Consider the following 9374-nt stretch of genomic DNA (forward strand, 5'->3'; position numbering starts at 1 on the left):
GATCCAGCCCAAGAGTGTGGAGATCAAGCGAAAGAATGTGAATAACGAGTGCAGAGATTAAGCTAAAGAGGGCAGAGATCCAGCTCAGGAGTCTGAAGACGCAGCAAGGATTGTAGAGATCCAGTCCAAGAGTGCAGGGATCTAGTGCAGGAGTTCAGAGGTTTTACGCAAAATTATATGTGAAGTGTGAAGCTCTAGTGTTCTGTTACTAAGCAAAGGAAGGACATATCTGAAAGTCTCAGAGCTTGGATTTACTCAAAGTTTTGATTAATCACATTGATGCTAGAGATGATAAAATTGGTCTAGCCAGTTGAAGAGGCCAAGGTAAACCCAGAGTCCTGACTATACGCAGGGTTAGAGCCGCCTTGGCTAGATTATGCCCCGGGTATATTATGGCCAAGGCCATTTCATAACCCCTCATGCCAAAATTATAACCCCTTGATATCAGCAGCATTGAGTAATATACACAAGAATTACTTACATTTTTTTAACATCTTATTGGGGGTTGAGGTGTCAGGTAAGTTATGTGAGAAGATAACGGAGTTAAATCTTAAAGTTCTAAACACATAGACTTTTATTACTTGAACCAAAAAAATTTCAATCAGTAAAAATATTTGACTTCCACAAACATATGAGGTATCTTGATAGACAATAGTGTAATCTCAGATACAAATACCTTCCCACTACGTGCAAGTCAGGATTTTTTTTAATCTCATTTACATTTACAGAGGGGTATATTGGGAGGGGTATAGTTTGGCCTAGGACAGTTTATACCCCGGGGTATATTCTGGCCTGGAGGAGTATAGTTTGGCCTAGGCTACGTTACACCCCCTGGTATTGTTACAGTGCTGGCCAAAAGTACTGGCACCCCTGCAATTCTGTCAGATAATACTCGGTTTCTTTTTGAAAATGATTGCAATCACAAATTCTTTGGTATTATTATCTTCATTTAATTTGTCTTCAATGAAAAAAAAATAAAAAAAATTGTCATAAAGTCAAATTGGATATAATTCCACCCCAACATAAAGAAGGGGGTGGACAAAAGTATTGACACTGTTTGAAAAATCATGTGATGCTTCTCTAATTTGTGTAATTAACAGCCCCTGTAACTTACCTGTGGCACCTAACAGGTGTTGGCAATAACTAAATCACACTTGCAGCCAGTTGACATGAATTAAAGTTGACTCAACCTCTGTCCTGTATCCATCATATTGAGCATGGAGAAAAGAAAGAAGACCAAAGAACTGTCTGAGGACTTGAGAATCCAAATTGTGAGGAAGCATGAGCAATCTCAAGGCTACAAGTCCATCTCCAAAGACCTGAAAGTTCCTGTGTCTACGGTGCGCAGTGTCATCAAGAAGTGTAAAGCCCATGGCACTGTGGCTAACCTCCCTAGATGTGGAAGGAAAAGAAAAATGGACGAGAGATTTCAACACAAGATTGTGCTGATGGTGTATAAAGAACCGTGACTAACATCCAAACAAGTTCAAGCTGCCCTGCAGTCCGAGGGTACAACAGTGTCAACCCGTACTATCAGTCGGCGTCTGAATGAAAAGGGACTGTATGGTAGGATACCAAGGAAGACCCCACTTTTTACCCCGAGACATAAAAAAGCCAGGCTGGAGTTTGCCGAAACGCACCTGAGAGAGCCTAAAACGTTTTGGAAGAATGTTCTCTGGTCAGATGAGACAAAAGTAGAGCTTTTTGGGAAAAGCCATCAACATGGAGTTTACAGGAAAAAAAAAAGAGGCATTCAAAGAAAAGAACACGGTCCCTACAGTCAAACATGCCGGAGGTTCCCTGATGTTTTGGGGTTGCTTTGCTGCCTCTGGCACTGGACTGCTTGACCGTGTGCATGGCATTATGAAGTCTGAAGACTACCAACAAATTTTGCAGCATAATGTATGGCCCAGTGTGAGAAAGCTGGGTCTCCCTCAGAGGTCATGGGTCTTCCACCAGGACAATGACCCAAAACACACTTCAAAAAGCACTAGAAAATGGTTTGATAGAGAGCACTGGAGACTACTAAATTGGCCATCAATGAGTCCAGACCTGAATCCCATAGAACACCTGTGGAGAGATCTCAAAATGGCAGTTTGGAGAAGGCACCCTTGAAACCTCAGGGACCTGGAGCAGTTTGCCAAAGAAGAATGGTCTAAAAATCCAGGAGAGCATTGTAAGAAACTCATTGATGGTTACCGGAAGCGGTTGTTCGCAGTTGTTTCATTCTCTTTTGTGTTTTTTCATTGAAGACAAATTAAATGAAGGTAATAATACCAAAGAATTTGTGATTGCAATCATTTTCAAGAAGAAACTGAGTATTATCTGACAGAATTGCAGGGGTGCCAATACTTCTGGCCAGCACTGTAGGCCAAGGACAAGTTTATTATTGGGCATATTCTGGCCTGGGCCAAACTATACCTGGTTTTCATTTGGACGGGGGTTAATTTGGCCTGTTACACCAATTCATGAAACAAAGACTATGCTCCTTTCACAATTTCAGGCCTTCATATGAATGTGACTTAAGACCGCTTTACACGCTGCGATATCGTGACCGATATCGCTAGCGTGTGTACCCGCCCCCATCGGTTGTGCGACACGGGCAAATCGCTGCCCGTGGCGCACAACATCGCGCTGACCCGTCACACTACTTACCTGCCTAGCGACGTCGCTGTGACCGGCGAACCGCCTCCTTTCTAAGGGGGCGGTTCGCTTAGCGTCACAGCAACGTCACAGCAGCGTCACCGAACCGCCGCCCAATAGAAGCGGAGGGTCGGAGATGAGCGGGATGTAACATCCTGCCCACCTCCTTCTTTCTTCATTGCGAGCGGCCGCCGGTAAGGTGAGGTTCCTCGCTCCTGCGGTGTCACACATAGCGATGTGTGCTGCCGCAGGAGCGACAAACTACTTTGTACACCGAGCAGCAGCGATATTCGAGAATAGGGGGGCATGTCACCGATGACCGATTTTGACCGTTTTTGCGACGATTCAAAATCACTCATAGGTGTCACACGCAAAGACATCGCTAAAGCGACCGGATGTGCGTCACAAAATCCGTGACCCCAACGAGATTGCTCGGGCGATGTCGCAGCGTGTAAAGCCCGCTTTAGGCCGGGTGCAGACAAGTATATTTTACGGTCTCTATTGGAACAGCAACGTCTCTCAACTCAAACTTACAGTATGTAGGAGGCTTTAAGTTTGGGTCAGGAGATATGTGGTCAGTCCAGCATTGCAGTCCATATATAGACCGTAAAAAACTCTTGTGTCAAGCCGGCCAAGATTTTGTTGCTTGAACCAATTCTCATTTGTTATGACACGGACGTAGGGAAGATCCGGCGTGAAGTAAAAACACACAACAGGGGTTTTACCAAGACAAACAAGGGGTACTCCGGGGGGGACATTAACAACGGTGGGCCCTGATGCTAGTGAGAGGAAAGGTGGAAACCTCCTCCACTTAACTGCTGGTGTACCCTGCACTCCTAGCCAGTTCCAATACAGGTTCCTCACCTGTCGCTAAGCAGGAACCTGAAGCCCTGAGAGATCTTGCAGCAAACCTTGACTAGTGAGTGGGAAGGTAAGGATCTCTAGTCCTATGGGCTGCACTAAAACACACCAAGGGAAGGTAAGACTGATAGGAGGGAAAACAACAACAGACTAACTCTAACAACTAGTCTGCAGTCAGGCACCAGTACTGCAGCCTACATCGCTACCACCGGCAAGGACTCCAGCAGCTCCTTCCACCTCCAGGCCCAGAATCCAAATGGCAAAGAAATAACCAGCACCCTCTACAGGAAGCATAAGGTATATAAAGGGACTAGGAGTGGTCCCAAACTGGAAACACCTGACCAGGAGTCAGAAGCTGCTGGCAAGGAAAACTGACATTAACCCTTGCCACACCCAAAGAAAGAAAACACGTTTAATATGTAGAGTCTCAGATGAAAATGAGAGACTGTAGTCCTGATCCTGTCACTAGTCTCAAAATACAGAGAGACGGCTGTGACATCATCTTCCTATTACATGCTATTAGTGTTGTCCGAGGTCTTTCAGATGCTGTTCACACAGTACAACTTTTTTGATTGGTAGGCAGATTTTTACGCTCCTCAGATCAGTTTTATAGCAGATGAGAGATTTCAATCAGATCAAATAGCCATTTTCACATCAATTTAGACTGAAATTGGTAGTTATATTGGTTAACCACTTGTATTTATAAAAGTTCCCTTATATTCATAGATCCCATCATAAATGATCTTTTTTTTCTATAGCTTTCCTTTAATGATTGACAAGGACACAATATTTAATGGCCGCTTGTAAAACCAGTTCTTCGACTCTGTGTTTACAGCGTTGGATGATTCTCTGCCGCTCCATATTTATTCTGCAGCATTTCCTTGTTCCACTGACGACACAACTGGAAGATTCTTATCTGATGTCATTTTCAAATCGATCCTTCAGGAGATAGTCTGATAATTATCGCTGATGCTGTGATAATCACCCCTCCCCCACTGCAATTAAAATTGTGCCATATTTATCAAGCTAAATAAGGCAAAATTCTAGTATAAATTTCACAACAAATATATATATTTATTTCATGTCTCGTGATATTTAAGTGTTTTGTACATTTTTTAAGACTTGTCCAACTAAGAGTTGCATCCTTGCTGAAAAGGTAGTTTAGGCTTATCAGGAAATGGGGTCTGACTTAAAAGTGTTATGCAAGAATATATTAAAATAGCCGCCATCGTGGAATTCAAACAGCAACCCGTCCTAGTTAAGTGGCAGGAATAGTTGCAGTAGAAAGAAGGGAAAAAAAAAACAGCTCCGAAGACCTGCGTCTCCTCTGACAGAGGATAGAGGAGCTGCATCGTAAGTGCACATATCGGTCACAGAACAACTGTGAAAGGAGAAGAAATAAATCTTCTCCCCAGCTGACTGCACGGAGGACTGAGGCTAGGGGAAAAATCCTTTTGTCAGCCAAGGAGATATTACTTCTCTCCAGCAGCTCCTCATCTATACGTGTGCTCCTCTGTCAGTTGAGACACAGGTCTCAGGAGCAGTGTTTCTTCAGACTATTGTCTATCCTGACACATGACTAAAAGGGGCTGATGTTTGAATTATGTGACGGGGGCTATTTTATTACATTCCTTTAATTTGTGATACAATGTGACCAACTTTGTTTGTAATGTTTCTGGCACAATGTAAGCCAACTAAAAGTTGGTGTACACTTAGACTAGACAGTCTTAAAATTAGATTTATCATCCACATTGATTAATTTGATGCATTTTAAAGTATACACTAAGAATTATATTTTTTATATATCTGCCTGTTGTGAATACATTTGGACTAGGTTCCAGTTTGGGGGCTCCCTCTTGTGGTCAGTGCTGGTAGTGAAGTTTGCTTGCCGAATAGAAACCAGGCAGCTGAGGATGATTGGCAATCAGGTTCTTCTGACTGGGCCTATATAACTGAGTAGTGTTCTCTTGTTCCTGGCCGGTGCTCAATGTTGTCTCCTGTGTCCTAAGGACATTCTGAAGCCAGCCCTTCCTTCTGTGTCTACTAGAACGCCTTTCAGATAAGTTGGTCCTTGTACCTCTGCTGGCGGTTTCCACCATTTTGATGTTTTTCTGTTTAGGTACTAAGGCTTATTCTTATTTTGCCTGTAAGGAGTTCTGGGTGGAGTTGGATCACTCCCTGCTGGGAATGTCTGTGTACCTTGCTCCATATTCTGCTATGTATTTTGTTTTGTTATGCTTGGTACTAATTTCAGTCCCTCCACTATATTAGTGTCTTGTTTGGATCCCAGTAACACCAGAGTACTGATATAGTGGGGGAGAGTCCATGTGGGCTCAGTATTTTTCCATATCAGGCGTGTTGGTTCTTTTTCTAGGGTATTGTACAGCTGCAGACAGTGCTCTTTTCTGTCCTTTCCTATTTAGATAGTTTGGGCCTCATCTTTGCTGTATCTGCTTTCTACCTGTGTATTGTGTTTTTCTACATCACCGTAATCTTTATATGTGGGGGTCTATCTATATCTTTGGGGACTGCTCTGAGGCAGATTAGCCTTTCCTGTATTTCTCTCTGTAGGAATAATTAGTTCTCCGGCTGTGTCGAGGCGACTAGGTCATTGTAGGCAGGTCCCATGCCTACTTTTAGTTGTGTGTTAGTGGTAGGTCTGCAGTTCGCTGAGATTCCAACCACCCTGTTACATTCTGGGTTTCCTAGTTTTGGTCTTTTTATGATCCTCCTCGACCACTTACTCATAACATCTGCCCCTATTTAACTGTGAATGACAAAATTATACAGATCCAAACAGTTTTCACAGCTGAAGGTTTGTTACAATTGTATACAGTCTATACAATCCTCTGTGAGCTATCCACACCAGCAGCACATATGTCTCTCCTCTCCAGATAGTCAAGAAACCAGACTAGAAGCTATCTTTGTAGCAAACTCTCGCTGTGATAAGAGTTAGGTCTATACAGGTTTTCTATCACTGGATATAAAGAATGTTTTTTAAACAAAGATCTTAGAAATGGTGAAAAATTGAAGCGAAGTAAAAAGTTCCGGAACTTGTAGTTGTTTAACTAAATTTGCATAAAACCAGAAAACTTATTTAAAGGGACAGTAACCCGGAAGTTCACCATTTCTGCTCAAGCTGTGACATAATGTGATCTATTGCTCACTGTGATCAGCCAGTTCAGACTAGTGTGGACGAAAGGCTAGAAATCGCCTCACAATGCTGTCACCCTACTTGGACTCCTGGTTGCCGCACATTTCCAGAATCAAATATACCTGAGAAATGGATTAATAGAATTGACTCTTTATGTGGGGGGGCAAGTGTTCCTAAAGACATGGGGGACCTATATAGGAGTCAGCAGATTCCCATAGAGAAGACGCTGCTCTTGGGATGTAAGAAATCGCTTGACACTAGCTGACAGCTGCGTTTAGTCGATAGAGAGTAGGATATAAAGGGTTACAGGCGACTCCTCCTCTGTCAGGCAGCAGTCAGAGTAACTTGGTGACAGGGAGTGCAGTTAGTGCCAAGAGTCACAATGAGAGGGGACATCATGCCAGTGCCGCAGCCCACAGCCGGGACCCTGCATGCCACCAAACCCCACTATGCCCTGAGCCACCCCGTGCCTCTAAAGGGAGCGCCCCCCGGAGGAAGGTAACTGCAGGGGGACTCAGACAGTGCAGGAGGGGGGCTGCTCACAGGGGCTTCCTGCGTATAGGAAGCACCATGTATATCATACTGGATGGGGGTCATGTACATAATCTGGATCTCTATTATTATACTGCACAAGTATGCTCTATCCATAAAAGCAGAAAACCGGATCCAAAGCGCAGGTGTGAACAGAGCCTTGATCTTGCTCACTCTGTGACATTATATACACATACACACACACACAGTATATACTCACATATATACATACATATTATATATACACACATATATATTTATACACACAGTATATACACATACACAATATATTATATATATGTTTTACACACACACACACACACACACACACACACACACACACCTCTATATGTCACCAGTACAGGTGTTAAGTGTGTATAGGATACCAGAAAAAGGATGGTTATTGGTGTATTTTCATAAAAAGAATGCCCTAGGATGAGATCTTTCTGACCTTCAAACAACAAGCCCATAAAAAGTTTTTCCATGCAGATCTTTATCATATATAATAGATATATTTTATATGTACACACACACACACACACACACGTGTGTGTTTTCCCCAGTGTTTGTTGATTTTGTGCCTTTGTGTATACAGATGTGTATGGCAGTAGATGTATGTATGTGTTTTCTTTAGTTATGTACAAATGAGCGTGTTTAGATAGATATGTAAACATATACACACACCTATCTATGTATCGATCTTTCTCAGTATTTCTGTGCAGTGCAGTGAGTAAATTTGTATACGTTTATATATATTACAATATATGTGTGTTTAGGTTTCCTTGTCCCTCTCTAAATACAGTATGGATATGTCTGTATAATATACATATTATTTCTCAATGTTTGTGTTTATATAATTAATTATGTAGTTTGTATTTTCCTACTGTATGTATATGAGCTGTCTTTGTTCCTATTCTGCTATGTCTCGATGATGTTGCAGATTTTGTTCTTTAGTTATTTAGTAGCTGATATCATCTGTGGATTAGAAGTGAGACATTCAGTAATATAATTATAAGATATAAGAGCTAAAACGCCATTAGCAGCAAACGTTTTGTTTCTCACCTTGTTTCCATTGTGATTTCCCTAACTTTCTTATGGAAAACTATAGACAGTAATAAATAGCAAAGGTCTCAAAGGAGGAGCAAAGATGACTTTATATATGTATAACTAATATATATATATATAAGAAAAAATTCCAGCCGCACAATGTGAAAAGCCAAAATATATTCCACCTTATAACATAAATGGAGGTATTTAGAATATTATAATGGCCATTGCAATACCAGCCCAGCGCCCCTTCACGGCACCCTCCTTTGCTGGGTCCTACACTACACTGCATCTTCTCTGGGTTTGAAAAACCTACAAGATAAGCTGGTGAACAAAAAGGAGGCAAATGAAGCGGCCAGGAGCTGGGGTGCAAATCCAGCAAACAGAGTACCCCCCCCTGTTATACGCAATATGCAATAGAATATATATATATATATATATATATATATATATATATATTAATATTTAATATGAAAATGTTGACACTATTGAATTTGTTCCAGAAAATGAAGTGTTGCACTCAGAAAATTATCATAATTACACAGGGTTATGTCCCTTGTATGAATTGGACTAAAAATAACGGAGGAAAAAAAGGCAACTTGGACACTATATATTTATACAGTATACGTATACGTACATATACAGACACGAGCAGTTTAGATGTTTAAATTAAACTAATATTTGGTTTAGCCTTTGCCTTAATTCTTCTGGGTCACTTGTCACTTGCACACAGACACTGTTTTTGAAGGAACTCAGCAGGGAGCTTGTTCCAAACATCTTGGAGACCTGACCCCAGATCTTCTGTGTATGAGGCTTGTGCGCATCCTTGTGTTTCTTCATATGATCCCAGACAGACGGGATGATGATCAGGGCTTTGTGGGGCCGTATCATGAGCGTCACTTCTAGGACTCCTGGGTCTTCTTTTTGCTGAAGATAGTTCTTAATGACACTGTTGTATGCTGTATGTTCAGGGGTCGTTAATCTGCTGCAAAATAAATTTTTTAGCCAATCAGACTCCTCCTTGATGGTATTATGTGATAGCTAAGTATCGGTCTGTATTTCTCAGCATTGAGGACACCATTATTCACCGAATCCCCAACTCCATTTGCTCAAACGCAGCCTTAAACTTGCAAGGACC

General features: G+C 41.9%; 1 protein-coding gene across 2 annotated transcripts in view; it reads left to right on the forward strand.

The window, feature by feature from the left end:
• TMEM125 (transmembrane protein 125) overlaps positions 1–9374 on the forward strand; it is a 35517-nt gene that overhangs the window by 18869 nt on the left and 7274 nt on the right. The window contains exon 1 of one of the 2 annotated variants that reach the window (XM_075320436.1): positions 7034–7156. The exons of the other annotated variant lie outside the window; for it this stretch is intronic. The gene's annotated coding sequence lies outside the window, so the exon portion shown is untranslated. Of the gene's footprint in view, positions 1–7033; positions 7157–9374 lie in introns of those variants that run through there. 2 annotated transcript variants of the gene reach the window in all.

This window comes from Anomaloglossus baeobatrachus, chromosome 8, assembly GCF_048569485.1.
Source record: "Anomaloglossus baeobatrachus isolate aAnoBae1 chromosome 8, aAnoBae1.hap1, whole genome shotgun sequence".
Classification (NCBI taxonomy): domain Eukaryota; kingdom Metazoa; phylum Chordata; class Amphibia; order Anura; family Aromobatidae; genus Anomaloglossus; species Anomaloglossus baeobatrachus.